General features: G+C 49.8%; 5 non-coding genes and 2 pseudogenes across 5 annotated transcripts; all 7 read right to left on the reverse strand.

Moving 5' to 3' along the window:
* Positions 1-361: 361 nt before the first annotated feature.
* Positions 362-552, reverse strand: LOC141189136 (U2 spliceosomal RNA). The gene has a single exon (XR_012263206.1). It is a non-coding gene; the product is annotated as a U2 spliceosomal RNA (small nuclear RNA).
* A 1,120-nt stretch (positions 553-1,672) lies between these two features.
* Positions 1,673-1,863, reverse strand: LOC141189137 (U2 spliceosomal RNA). The gene has a single exon (XR_012263207.1). It is a non-coding gene; the product is annotated as a U2 spliceosomal RNA (small nuclear RNA).
* A 1,119-nt stretch (positions 1,864-2,982) lies between these two features.
* Positions 2,983-3,176, reverse strand: LOC141185703 (U2 spliceosomal RNA). The gene has a single exon (XR_012260337.1). It is a non-coding gene; the product is annotated as a U2 spliceosomal RNA (small nuclear RNA).
* Positions 3,177-8,740: 5,564 nt separating this feature from the next.
* On the reverse strand, positions 8,741-8,818 carry LOC141186077 (U2 spliceosomal RNA; annotated as a pseudogene).
* A 1,114-nt stretch (positions 8,819-9,932) lies between these two features.
* On the reverse strand, positions 9,933-10,123 carry LOC141184089 (U2 spliceosomal RNA). Its single transcript, XR_012258877.1, has one exon. It is a non-coding gene; the product is annotated as a U2 spliceosomal RNA (small nuclear RNA).
* A 1,121-nt stretch (positions 10,124-11,244) lies between these two features.
* On the reverse strand, positions 11,245-11,425 carry LOC141185754 (U2 spliceosomal RNA; annotated as a pseudogene).
* Positions 11,426-13,426: 2,001 nt separating this feature from the next.
* On the reverse strand, positions 13,427-13,617 carry LOC141189138 (U2 spliceosomal RNA). The gene has a single exon (XR_012263208.1). It is a non-coding gene; the product is annotated as a U2 spliceosomal RNA (small nuclear RNA).
* Between the last annotated feature and the right edge of the window lie 717 nt (positions 13,618-14,334).

Raw genomic sequence — 14,334 nt, forward strand, 5'->3', positions numbered from 1 at the left:
GTGTGTGCAACAATATACTGAAAGGTCAATTATATTGTGCAGCTTATCTCACCACCTGTAGTTATTTAGGTGAAAGCTCCAAAATGCTTGCCTAATATGTCTGTTTATCCAAAAGGAAGTATAGAGGGAGAGCTAGATAGATAGCATTGCATTACATTACATTACATGGCAATGCAATGCACAGTTGCTGAAGTTGAACCAAAATGAGCTTGTCATCTGGCTTCTGCAACTTTTAACATGAAAAATCCAATGAGGAGAAGAAAAGCAAAGCCAAAGAGTCCATCCCAAAATCCGACAAACAAGCAAAATGAACAAAAAGCATTGAATTCAATTCTTTCTGATTTTAGAAACTGCATTAAAGAAGGGGTGCACCGGTCCTGGAGATACTGCAATACCAGGTCAATGCGTGGAGTGGACAGAGCAAGCTCTTTTTCCATCTCCCTGTTCTAAAAATCCATTTAATATATGGTCCCCAGATAGGGGACGTATCAGATATTAAACTGATAAGAACAGATACTACACTTGATCTTAGCCAAAAGGCCGAGAAGCGATAACCAGAATTGGTTTCCGACTACGGTGCCACCCAAGGATTCTGAAAAGTCCATTTGTGGAGATGGCCACCTGGACTCCCGTTAAGAAGACATGCTGTCAACCTCTAGATCCCTCACATGCCTGCACTTTTCGGCTTGCTGCTGCTGCAATCCACGCGTTTTAGATCTGCATAACTCCACCTCTTTTAGCACAGTACCCTCAACCCCCGGCTGTTCCCACCCGCCTCAACACCGTTGGAAGGGAGGAGAACCAATTAAGGCGGGGGGGGGGTGGAACGAGCAGCTGTCTACCCTTAGCAGGAGGGTTGCTGATTAATTACCTCTCCTGCTGCTGCTGCTGCTGGCTGTCCAGCAGCAGACTGAAGGTGGCTGCTGCTGTGCGCAGGTATATAAAGGCTCAGAGCATATTATGACACGCGCAGCCAGCGTTCCATTGCCACATTCCGTCTACTGCAGGCGGGATACCTGGATGGCTGAATGTCACTGAGAAGCTCACAGAGACCGCCATAAGCAACAGTTTAAAAGAATGCCACAGACTAATCAACCAAACTTTTTGGGTTGGTTTCTCTTTTATAGTCTGCAGGCATTAAATGAAAGAAGTCAGTGTTCCAGCAGAGGGAGACAACGTTTCAGAAAAGGCATTGTAGCAAACCAAAAAAGAAATTTTAAGCGCAGCAGAGTAACCAGCTCACATACCTGTTAGCTCAGGTGAGTTTAAAAGGCTGCTGTTGATAACAAGGGCATTTGCTAAATAGATGGTGTGTGTGCAACAATATACTGAAAGGTCAATTATATTGTGCAGCTTATCTCACCACCTGTAGTTATTTAGGTGAAAGCTCCAAAATGCTTGCCTAATATGTCTGTTTATCCAAAAGGAAGTATAGAGGGAGAGCTAGATAGATAGCATTGCATTACATTACATTACATGGCAATGCAATGCACAGTTGCTGAAGTTGAACCAAAATGAGCTTGTCATCTGGCTTCTGCAACTTTTAACATGAAAAATCCAATGAGGAGAAGAAAAGCAAAGCCAAAGAGTCCATCCCAAAATCCGACAAACAAGCAAAATGAACAAAAAGCATTGAATTCAATTCTTTCTGATTTTAGAAACTGCATTAAAGAAGGGGTGCACCGGTCCTGGAGATACTGCAATACCAGGTCAATGCGTGGAGTGGACAGAGCAAGCTCTTTTTCCATCTCCCTGTTCTAAAAATCCATTTAATATATGGTCCCCAGATAGGGGACGTATCAGATATTAAACTGATAAGAACAGATACTACACTTGATCTTAGCCAAAAGGCCGAGAAGCGATAACCAGAATTGGTTTCCGACTACGGTGCCACCCAAGGATTCTGAAAAGTCCATTTGTGGAGATGGCCACCTGGACTCCCGTTAAGAAGACATGCTGTCAACCTCTAGATCCCTCACATGCCTGCACTTTTCGGCTTGCTGCTGCTGCAATCCACGCGTTTTAGATCTGCATAACTCCACCTCTTTTAGCACAGTACCCTCAACCCCCGGCTGTTCCCACCCGCCTCAACACCGTTGGAAGGGAGGAGAACCAATTAAGGCGGGGAGGGGTGGAACGAGCAGCTGTCTACCCTTAGCAGGAGGGTTGCTGATTAATTACCTCTCCTGCTGCTGCTGCTGCTGGCTGTCCAGCAGCAGACTGAAGGTGGCTGCTGCTGTGCGCAGGTATATAAAGGCTCAGAGCCTATTATGACACGCGCAGCCAGCGTTCCATTGCCACATTCCGTCTACTGCAGGCGGGATACCTGGATGGCTGAATGTCACTGAGAAGCTCACAGAGACCGCCATAAGCAACAGTTTAAAAGAATGCCACAGACTAATCAACCAAACTTTTTGGGTTGGTTTCTCTTTTATAGTCTGCAGGCATTAAATGAAAGAAGTCAGTGTTCCAGCAGAGGGAGACAACGTTTCAGAAAAGGCATTGTAGCAAACCAAAAAAGAAATTTTAAGCGCAGCAGAGTAACCAGCTCACATACCTGTTAGCTCAGGTGAGTTTAAAAGGCTGCTGTTGATAACAAGGGCATTTGCTAAATAGATGGTGTGTGTGCAACAATATACTGAAAGGTCAATTATATTGTGCAGCTTATCTCACCACCTGTAGTTATTTAGGTGAAAGCTCCAAAATGCTTGCCTAATATGTCTGTTTATCCAAAAGGAAGTATAGAGGGAGAGCTAGATAGATAGCATTGCATTACATTACATTACATGGCAATGCAATGCACAGTTGCTGAAGTTGAACCAAAATGAGCTTGTCATCTGGCTTCTGCAACTTTTAACATGAAAAATCCAATGAGGAGAAGAAAAGCAAAGCCAAAGAGTCCATCCCAAAATCCGACAAACAAGCAAAATGAACAAAAAGCATTGAATTCAATTCTTTCTGATTTTAGAAACTGCATTAAAGAAGGGGTGCACCGGTCCTGGAGATACTGCAATACCAGGTCAATGCGTGGAGTGGACAGAGCAAGCTCTTTTTCCATCTCCCTGTTCTAAAAATCCATTTAATATATGGTCCCCAGATAGGGGACGTATCAGATATTAAACTGATAAGAACAGATTTTTTTGATTGAATATATCTTTTATTAGCACAAAAAATAAGTTAACAGACAGTGTACAGTGCCGCAGCCCAGTACACACAGAATTCTACATCATATTTACATAGCATGAGGATACGACGCACTAACTAGACACATCACACCCCTATGCTACACAAAACACTCAATCTGAAAGAAAAAGCATGTCAATCAATACAGTACGACGAACCGTGATAAGGGATGGGGATTGGGAAAAAGGGGATGGGGAGGGGAAAATCACAGGCCCGAAGCTTTATTGAAAGACAAGACACATAAGGGGAGAGGGGGAGGAGGGGTTTAGTCCTCATCCTCGTCCTCCGGACCGTCCACGATGGAATAGTCTCTGAGCAGACTGTGGATCAGCCTGCGGCAGTCCTGGATGGACATCCTCTCCCTCCTCAAGATGAGCCGGTTCCTGGCGACCCAAACGGCATCCTTGAAGCAGTTCATAAGGTGCCAAGCCTCCTGGATGGCTCCGACGGTATGAACCCCAGGGAAGAGTCCGTAAAGCACAGAATGGTGCGATAGGCTCGCCCTGAGGACAGAGTTCCTCAGGTCGTCCTCAAGGGCAGTCAACAGGCGCTGTGCAAATCCGCAGTCCCAAAAAGTGTGCAAAGATGTTTCCTCCACGAAGGGGCACCTTGGGCAGTACTGGGTCTTGCACAGGTTCCGGGCATGCATGAATGACCGGACGGGCAGTCCGCCCTGAATCGCCATCCACGACAAGTCCTTGTGCCCGTTGGTCAGCCTGTCAGACGACACATTTGTCCACACAGTCTCCAGCGTGTCCTGGTGAAGTCCTGTGATGTTCTCCACGTCATCCTTGGCTCTGATGAGCTTGTGGATAGTTTTGGGCTTCCACAAGTCGGGCTTGAGTCCCTCCAGTTGATGTTCCCCCACAAATCGAACGACGTCTCCGTAGAACCATGGCGTCGTCCAGTTGTAGGGGAAGGAGCTGTCCCACTTGTCCCAGCCGAGTCGCCTCCAAAGAGGAAGCAGGAAGAAGCGAGACATGGACCTGCCCGCGGAGCCATTCTTGACTTGCAAAGTCCGGCGAACACAATCACACACAAAAGAGGATCGCAGGAGGGTGGGGATATCTGGAACGCCCTTCCCACCCTTGCGAGGCTCCTTGTACATGACGGCCCGCCTGACTCTGTCTATCTTGGATCCCCAGACAAAGTGAAACACTGTCCTGGTAATGGCCCTGCACACAGTGACGTGTGGGGGCCAGGCCTGCGCCGTGTACTGCAAGACGGGCAGGACCTCATTACGCAGGACGAGTGCCTTACCCTCACAAGTGAGGTGTCTGAGGCTCCAGAGTCCGATCCGTTGCTTCACCTTGGCCAAGCGTTCTTGCCAGGACTTGAGGGCCGCTCCTTCCTTCCCGAACCAGACTCCCAGCACCTTGAGGAAATCCGGTTGAATGTTGAAGGGGAAGGGGGCGGAGGAGGCCGGCTGCCAATCCCCGAAGAGCATGGCTTCCGACTTCCTGCAGTTGACTTTGGCCCCTGAAGCCCGGCCGAACCTCTCACACGTCTGGACGAGGGCGTCGACTGAACCACGATCAGAGCAGAAGACGGTGACGTCGTCCATGTAGAGCGAGCACTTGACCTCGTGTCGTCCCGGACCCGGTGCGGTGATCCCTCTGATCTCTCCATTCTGCCGGATAGCCTCTGCGAAGAGTTCTATAACACAAACAAAAAGAAGAGGTGATAGAGGGCAGCCTTGTCTGACCCCAGAGAGGACAGGGAAGGGGTCAGTCTTCCAGCCTTTCACCAACACCGAGCTGTGGATATCAAAATACATCAAACGGACATACGAACAAAACATGTTACCCAAACCTAACCGGTGCAGAGCTCGGCCCATGAACTCGTGGGAAACCCGGTCGAAGGCCTTCTCCTGATCCAAGGAGACCAGGGCCGCGTGTGCGCGGCGGACCTTGATGTACTCGACCGTGTCCCGCACGAGAGCGAGGCTGTCTGCGATGCGACGTCCAGGGATGCCGCAGGTCTGGTCCGGGTGGATGATCCGTCCGATGACCGTCTTAAGTCGTGTCGCCATCGTCTTGGCCAGGATCTTGTAGTCCACGTTGAGCAGAGTGATGGGACGCCAATTCCTCAGGTCGCACCTCTCTCCCTTCCGCTTGTACAGGATCGTGACCATTCCTTCCCTCAAAGATGGAGGCATTCTACCCTCCACCACCATCTCCTCGTACAGGTCCAACAGGTCCGGACAGATGAGGTCTCCCAGCGCTACATAGAGCTCCGCTGGAAGACCATCACTGCCTGGGGTCCTGCCGGTCCTAAAGGATTTAGCGGCAGAGAGCAATTCGCCCACCATCAGAGGTTTGTCCAAGGCTGCCGTGCCTGCAGGATCAAGATGGTTAGTGATACCTGACAGGAACTTATCAGCAGCGTCGGGGTCGGTAGTCTTGTGGGAGTAGAGTTCGCTGTAGAAGTCGCTGACGACCCTCATCACGTCCTCCTTCCCACGTCGCATGTTTCCGCTCTCGTCTCGCAGCTCGTTCAGGGGCGTGTGACCGGCATGAATTTTCCTGAAAAAGAATGAGTTACATTTCTCACCCTTCTCCAGATTCTCCACTTTGGAACGGAAGACGATTCGCTTGGACTCCTCCTCAAAGTGCCTTTTCAGGCTCTTCTTGGTCTCCTCCAGCTCCTCCCTCACGTCCCAGCCGCAGTGAAGAAGGTCCTGCAGCGACCGCAGCTCGCGCTGCAGCCCTCTGAAGTCCCTCCTCTTCTCACATGCCTGTTGTCGACCCTTGGCCTGAAAGAAACAGCGAAACTCAAGTTTAACATATTCCCACCAATCAGAGACTGTTTGGAAGCTACCCTTGTAGGACTGCCACATTGCGTAGGCTGCTCTCAGCTCCTCCACGACTTCATCCTGAGCCAGCAGAGCACAATTAAGCTTCCAGGAGCCGGGGCCGGACGGAAAACCGTTGCCGAGGACACCTTGTAAGTGAATGGCTCTGTGGTCGGAGAAGAAGCAGGGGACCATCGAGTGCCTACTCTGCCTGACTGCCCGAGAGGTGAACACAAAGTCAATCCTGGAGCGGAGTGAGCCATCGGGTCGGCTCCACGAATAGTTCGTGGAGCCTCTCCCCATGGAGCCCACCACGTCCTGAAGAGAGGCCTCGGTTACCATCTCGATGAGCAGCTTGGACGTGATGTCCAACTTGGCAGATGTGCCAGAACTACGACCATCCTCCTCGATGGGGCAGTTGAAATCCCCGGCCATCACTAAGGTCCTGGTGGTGGCAAGCTGAAGCCGCAGGGTCTGGAAAAGCTCCAAACGCTCATTCTTCAGTGGGGACGCATACACGTTGATGAACCTGACAGGTTCTCCCGCCCAGTTGCCATCTACAACAAGAGCCCTGCCGCAGATGAGCTCCTGGATGGACTCAAGCGTGAATGCGCCCCCCCTGATCAGAATTGCGACCCCCGCAGACTTGCAGTCACCCCCACCGGACCAGTAGGATGGACCGTGGGACCACTCCCTGGCCAGATGTTTGAAGGACCTAGAGGAGGGAAGGGAACATTCCTGCAACATATAAACATCACACAACTGGGAAGTAAGGAAGGCATAAATAGTCTGACGTCTGAACTTGTCCTTGATGCTCCTGACATTAATGGAAAATAAGTTAATATTAGCCATCATGTAGGGAAAAAAGAAAAAGTTAGCGCAGGCAATACACCTTAGTTACCACTCCGGTCGGGTGGTCCCTCGTCGGTGTTGACTGCTGGTGACGGGATCACCAGCAGGCCCTCTTCCTCCATCTGGTCAAGCAGCGCGGCCTCGATCTCGGCAACCACCAGTTCCTCCTCTTCTGGCTCGGCCACCAGGGTCTCAACCATGTGCTCCATCTCTTCTGGCTCAGGGAGGGTATCCTCCTTTTCGCCTACGAAATCCAGAATCTTCTTTTTGGAGGATTCAGTAGCAGGGCTGTCCTCCACCTTCCTCTTTCCCCGGGTTGGAACTGGGGAGACAAGAAGGGGAAAATCCTCCTCGGAATAGATAGCGGCAGGTGGAGGAAAGGTTAATTCCACCGCTACCATGGTCTGGGGAGGGAGAGTGGCTGCCGGGGCAGGGGAAAGGACACCTGCTGAGGAGTAGGGGAAGGAGGAAGAGGAAGTGGAATCCTCAGCAGGGGTGGCCGGGGTGGGGGGGGGTTGGACGGGGGTGGCAGGGGGAGGGATCGAGAGAGGGGTGACAGAACTCTTACCCTCCTTTGACTTTTTCTTCTGCTTCGGAGCTGCTGGGACCGTCGCTGGGGCTTTGGCCACCGACTCCTTGACCGCTTTGGCCTTGGTCGTCTCGGCCTTGGCCGCTGGGGCCTTGGTCGTCGCGTCCTTGACCTTCACAGGCCTGGTCGTCGGGGCCTTGTCCTCCGGAGCTGGGGTCGTCGCAACCACCGATGCCCAGGATCTCTCACGCTTGGGGCAATCCTTGTACAGATGAGCCGCCAGCCCACACAGGTTGCAAGACGTCTTCTTCGGGCAGTCTTTCGAGCTGTGTCCCGTCACTCGACAAATCCTGCAGGCATCCTCCTTGCAGTCCTTCATCTCGTGGCCGTTCTTGCCGCATCTCCTGCAGTTCCGCGGCATGTCCGGGTAATAGATGAGGCCGTAGGAGTTGCCCAGGGAGAATGTCGGGGGCAGGTGCCGAAGTCCGTCTGAGTACGCCAGGTCCCTGTGAAGTCTAACAGTCACCGACCACTTACCTGTCCAGAAGCCGAGTCCATTCAGGATGTGAGAGGGTTCCTTCACAACCAAACAGAAGCGTCTCAGGAAGGTACAGATGTCTTGGCCTGGGGTGTGCGGGTTGCGCATGGAGACCGTGATCCTCCTTTCGTCCCTCTGGATAGGGCAGCTACCTGTAAAGGCAGAGAAAGAATTATCCGGTCCTTTTGCGCTTACCATTTCCCAGAACCTCCTGCAGGTGTTCACAGTGGCGAAGGTGACGAAGAAGATCCCCGTCAAGAAGGTCTGGATGCTGAGGGTGTCCGACCTGGAGAAGCCTCGATCCAGCAGCATCTTCTGGCAGAACACGTCCGAGCACATGTCCGGCACCCTCCCATCCACTTCCTTCAGTTTCAGGGCCACCGTCTGCCGCATCCATGGCTCCAGGGCTGGAGCTTCTTGGCGGGGCTTCTGGGGTCCCTTCTGCTGGCCAGTCGTGGAGGCAGAGTCCTTGGGGTCAGAATCGGCTCCTGGCTGGGCCCTCCTGGCTGTCCCCTGCTCCAGGCTCTTCTTTTCGGCCTTCCTCGCAGCGCTTGCCATGGCTTTCCTCCTGCAGTTACTTCTTGGAGCTGGATCTGGAGCTCTTCCCGAAATGGGTGGAGCTATGCAGATTCTTCTCCCGTCGTGTTCTGGACAAATTCCCCGAAAGGTCTTTGTCTCGATGATTTTCTTACTCGAAGATTCCACAGGACAGCCCGATTCTTCTCCGAGTCTTCGTCTTCTTCTGGATTCTTTAGAGCTTCTTCCTCCCACCGATATCCGCCTTCCTTCTCCGATGTCAGCTGGGCTCCGAAGCTCTTCTCCTTCCGAGTTCGATCGCTCTCGTCAAGTGTAGATCGTAGCTCTTGTGTTCTTAAAAGAACAGATACTACACTTGATCTTAGCCAAAAGGCAGAGAAGCGATAACCAGAATTGGTTTCCGACTACGGTGCCACCCAAGGATTCTGAAAAGTCCATTTGTGGAGATGGCCACCTGGACTCCCGTTAAGAAGACATGCTGTCAACCTCTAGATCCCTCACATGCCTGCACTTTTCGGCTTGCTGCTGCTGCAATCCACGCGTTTTAGATCTGCATAACTCCACCTCTTTTAGCACAGTACCCTCAACCCCCGGCTGTTCCCACCCGCCTCAACACCGTTGGAAGGGAGGAGAACCAATTAAGGCGGGGGGGGATGGAACGAGCAGCTGTCTACCCTTAGCAGGAGGGTTGCTGATTAATTACCTCTCCTGCTGCTGCTGGCTGTCCAGCAGCAGACTGAAGGTGGCTGCTGCTGTGCGCAGGTATATAAAGGCTCAGAGCCTATTATGACACGCGCAGCCAGCGTTCCATTGCCACATTCCGTCTACTGCAGGCGGGATACCTGGATGGCTGAATGTCACTGAGAAGCTCACAGAGACTGCCATAAGCAACAGTTTAAAAGAATGCCACAGACTAATCAACCAAACTTTTTGGGTTGGTTTCTCTTTTATAGTCTGCAGGCATTAAATGAAAGAAGTCAGTGTTCCAGCAGAGGGAGACAACGTTTCAGAAAAGGCATTGTAGCAAACCAAAAAAAGAAATTTTAAGCGCAGCAGAGTAACCAGCTCACATACCTGTTAGCTCAGGTGAGTTTAAAAGGCTGCTGTTGATAACAAGGGCATTTGCTAAATAGATGGTGTGTGTGCAACAATATACTGAAAGGTCAATTATATTGTGCAGCTTATCTCACCACCTGTAGTTATTTAGGTGAAAGCTCCAAAATGCTTGCCTAATATGTCTGTTTATCCAAAAGGAAGTATAGAGGGAGAGCTAGATAGATAGCATTGCATTACATTACATTACATGGCAATGCAATGCACAGTTGCTGAAGTTGAACCAAAATGAGCTTGTCATCTGGCTTCTGCAACTTTTAACATGAAAAATCCAATGAGGAGAAGAAAAGCAAAGCCAAAGAGTCCATCCCAAAATCCGACAAACAAGCAAAATGAACAAAAAGCATTGAATTCAATTCTTTCTGATTTTAGAAACTGCATTAAAGAAGGGGTGCACCGGTCCTGGAGATACTGCAATACCAGGTCAATGCGTGGAGTGGACAGAGCAAGCTCTTTTTCCATCTCCCTGTTCTAAAAATCCATTTAATATATGGTCCCCATTTAGGGGACGTATCAGATATTAAACTGATAAGAACAGATACTACACTTGATCTTAGCCAAAAGGCCGAGAAGCGATAACCAGAATTGGTTTCCGACTACGGTGCCACCCAAGAATTCTGAAAAGTCCATTTGTGGAGATGGCCACCTGGACTCCCGTTAAGAAGACATGCTGTCAACCTCTAGATCCCTCACATGCCTGCACTTTTCGGCTTGCTGCTGCTGCAATCCACGCGTTTTAGATCTGCATAACTCCACCTCTTTTAGCACAGTACCCTCAACCCCCGGCTGTTCCCACCCGCCTCAACACCGTTGGAAGGGAGGAGAACCAATTAAGGCGGGGGGGGGGGTGGAACGAGCAGCTGTCTACCCTTAGCAGGAGGGTTGCTGATTAATTACCTCTCCTGCTGCTGCTGCTGCTGGCTGTCCAGCAGCAGACTGAAGGTGGCTGCTGCTGTGCGCAGGTATATAAAGGCTCAGAGCCTATTATGACACGCGCAGCCAGCGTTCCATTGCCACATTCCGTCTACTGCAGGCGGGATACCTGGATGGCTGAATGTCACTGAGAAGCTCACAGAGACTGCCATAAGCAACAGTTTAAAAGAATGCCACAGACTAATCAACCAAACTTTTTGGGTTGGTTTCTCTTTTATAGTCTGCAGGCATTAAATGAAAGAAGTCAGTGTTCCAGCAGAGGGAGACAACGTTTCAGAAAAGGCATTGTAGCAAACCAAAAAAGAAATTTTAAGCGCAGCAGAGTAACCAGCTCACATACCTGTTAGCTCAGGTGAGTTTAAAAGGCTGCTGTTGATAACAAGGGCATTTGCTAAATAGATGGTGTGTGTGCAACAATATACTGAAAGGTCAATTATATTGTGCAGCTTATCTCACCACCTGTAGTTATTTAGGTGAAAGCTCCAAAATGCTTGCCTAATATGTCTGTTTATCCAAAAGGAAGTATAGAGGGAGAGCTAGATAGATAGCATTGCATTACATTACATTACATGGCAATGCAATGCACAGTTGCTGAAGTTGAACCAAAATGAGCTTGTCATCTGGCTTCTGCAACTTTTAACATGAAAAATCCAATGAGGAGAAGAAAAGCAAAGCCAAAGAGTCCATCCCAAAATCCGACAAACAAGCAAAATGAACAAAAAGCATTGAATTCAATTCTTTCTGATTTTAGAAACTGCATTAAAGAAGGGGTGCACCGGTCCTGGAGATACTGCAATACCAGGTCAATGCGTGGAGTGGACAGAGCAAGCTCTTTTTCCATCTCCCTGTTCTAAAAATCCATTTAATATATGGTCCCCAGATAGGGGACGTATCAGATATTAAACTGATAAGAACAGATTTTTTTTTATCGAAAGCCCGAATTCGTGTACAAAACCCGAGTGCGCTTAAAAAAGTGACAAGTGCCACAAAAAAAGTGCACTAGGATGCTGGTCTTCTTGAAACCCTCTCCAAAAGGAGAAGGGTCCCCCAAACCATTCCCCGTCCCTCCGAGCCAGAAGGCCACAGCGAGGAACAGGGACAAATAGCCACCTCCAGCCGAAGCCAGAGGCGACCCAATCTTACCCCCAGCACCTGCCCGAGTTCTCACCCGAGCAAGGCACTGGGAGCCAAAGACTGTGCTCCCCTCCCGGAAGAGGGGAGCCAACAACGCTCTCCTCCCGAAAGAGGAGAGCCAGGGGGGTTCAGGGGAGAGCTGAACCTGATGGCCACACACTCCCCCCCTAGACCTGCCAAGAGAGGAACCCATAAGGGAACCGCATCCCGACAAAATCCTAGTAGGACGTGACACACGTGAATAAGTGGACACACAGTGACAAAGAAATTAAATAAATAGTGAAGGTTTCACAGTATAATACTGCCCGGACCTTCGACCGGGAATTGAAAAAATTCCCCATCCTAAGGCCAGAAGGCCCAGAATAAGGGTGTGTGCGAAGAAAGAAATATTGAAGTGCTTGTGCAAATGTGCCATAAACTCAAGTGGGGTTCCCAATCCCAGTGAGTTAAGGCACCCCAGGGTCACCACTCCTGGGGCACTTCACACTTCGGGCTTTCGATCTTCCCCGGCCCAATGGCGTCGATCCTGGGGGGCCATGCTTTCCACCAGATGACTATATTAGCCACCTGGCGTACTAACAAGCGCCTAAACCCCAGTGTGCATAATGTATCAATCTACTAGGGCGGCCAACATCCAAAACCGCCTTTTCGAAAGATACTACACTTGATCTTAGCCAAAATGCCGAGAAGCGATAACCAGAATTGGTTTCCGACTACGGTGCCACCCAAGGATTCTGAAAAGTCCATTTGTGGAGATGGCCACCTGGACTCCCGTTAAGAAGACATGCTGTCAACCTCTAGATCCCTCACATGCCTGCACTTTTCGGCTTGCTGCTGCTGCAATCCACGCGTTTTAGATCTGCATAACTCCACCTCTTTTAGCACAGTACCCTCAACCCCCGGCTGTTCCCACCCGCCTCAACACCGTTGGAAGGGAGGAGAACCAATTAAGGCGGGGGGGGGTGGAACGAGCAGCTGTCTACCCTTAGCAGGAGGGTTGCTGATTAATTACCTCTCCTGCTGCTGCTGCTGCTGGCTGTCCAGCAGCAGACTGAAGGTGGCTGCTGCTGTGCGCAGGTATATAAAGGCTCAGAGCCTATTATGACACGCGCAGCCAGCGTTCCATTGCCACATTCCGTCTACTGCAGGCGGGATACCTGGATGGCTGAATGTCACTGAGAAGCTCACAGAGACCGCCATAAGCAACAGTTTAAAAGAATGCCACAGACTAATCAACCAAACATTTTGGGTTGGTTTCTCTTTTATAGTCTGCAGGCATTAAATGAAAGAAGTCAGTGTTCCAGCAGAGGGAGACAACGTTTCAGAAAAGGCATTGTAGCAAACCAAAAAAGAAATTTTAAGCGCAGCAGAGTAACCAGCTCACATACCTGTTAGCTCAGGTGAGTTTAAAAGGCTGCTGTTGATAACAAGGGCATTTGCTAAATAGATGGTGTGTGTGCAACAATATACTGAAAGGTCAATTATATTGTGCAGCTTATCTCACCACCTGTAGTTATTTAGGTGAAAGCTCCAAAATGCTTGCCTAATATGTCTGTTTATCCAAAAGGAAGTATAGAGGGAGAGCTAGATAGATAGCATTGCATTACATTACATTACATGGCAATGCAATGCACAGTTGCTGAAGTTGAACCAAAATGAGCTTGTCATCTGGCTTCTGCAACTTTTAACATGAAAAATCCAATGAGGAGAAGAAAAGCAAAGCCAAAGAGTCCATCCCAAAATCCGACAAACAAGCAAAATGAACAAAAAGCATTGAATTCAATTCTTTCTGATTTTAGAAACTGCATTAAAGAAGGGGTGCACCGGTCCTGGAGATACTGCAATACCAGGTCAATGCGTGGAGTGGACAGAGCAAGCTCTTTTTCCATCTCCCTGTTCTAAAAATCCATTTAATATATGGTCCCCAGATAGGGGACGTATCAGATATTAAACTGATAAGAACAGATACTACACTTGATCTTAGCCAAAAGGCCGAGAAGCGATAACCAGAATTGGTTTCCGACTACGGTGCCACCCAAGGATTCTGAAAAGTCCATTTGTGGAGATGGCCACCTGGACTCCCGTTAAGAAGACATGCTGTCAACCTCTAGATCCCTCACATGCCTGCACTTTTCGGCTTGCTGCTGCTGCAATCCACGCGTTTTAGATCTGCATAACTCCACCTCTTTTAGCACAGTACCCTCAACCCCCGGCTGTTCCCACCCGCCTCAACACCGTTGGAAGGGAGGAGAACCAATTAAGGCGGGGGGGGGGGGGTGGAATGAGCAGCTGTCTACCCTTAGCAGGAGGGTTGCTGATTAATTACCTCTCCTGCTGCTGCTGCTGCTGGCTGTCCAGCAGCAGACTGAAGGTGGCTGCTGCTGTGCGCAGGTATATAAAGGCTCAGAGCCTATTATGACACGCGCAGCCAGCGTTCCATTGCCACATTCCGTCTACTGCAGGCGGGATACCTGGATGGCTGAATGTCACTGAGAAGCTCACAGAGACCGCCATAAGCAACAGTTTAAAAGAATGCCACAGACTAATCAACCAAACTTTTTGGGTTGGTTTCTCTTTTATAGTCTGCAGGCATTAAATGAAAGAAGTCAGTGTTCCAGCAGAGGGAGACAACGTTTCAGAAAAGGCATTGTAGCAAACCAAAAAAGAAATTTTAAGCGCAGCAGAGTAACCAGCTCACATACCTGTTAGCTCAGGTGAGTT

The sequence above is a fragment of the Phyllobates terribilis genome, unplaced genomic scaffold (assembly GCF_046119375.1).
Source record: "Phyllobates terribilis strain yellow unplaced genomic scaffold, ASM4611937v1 Scaffold_40__1_contigs__length_11209783, whole genome shotgun sequence".
In the NCBI taxonomy this organism is placed as follows: Eukaryota; Metazoa; Chordata; class Amphibia; order Anura; family Dendrobatidae; genus Phyllobates; species Phyllobates terribilis.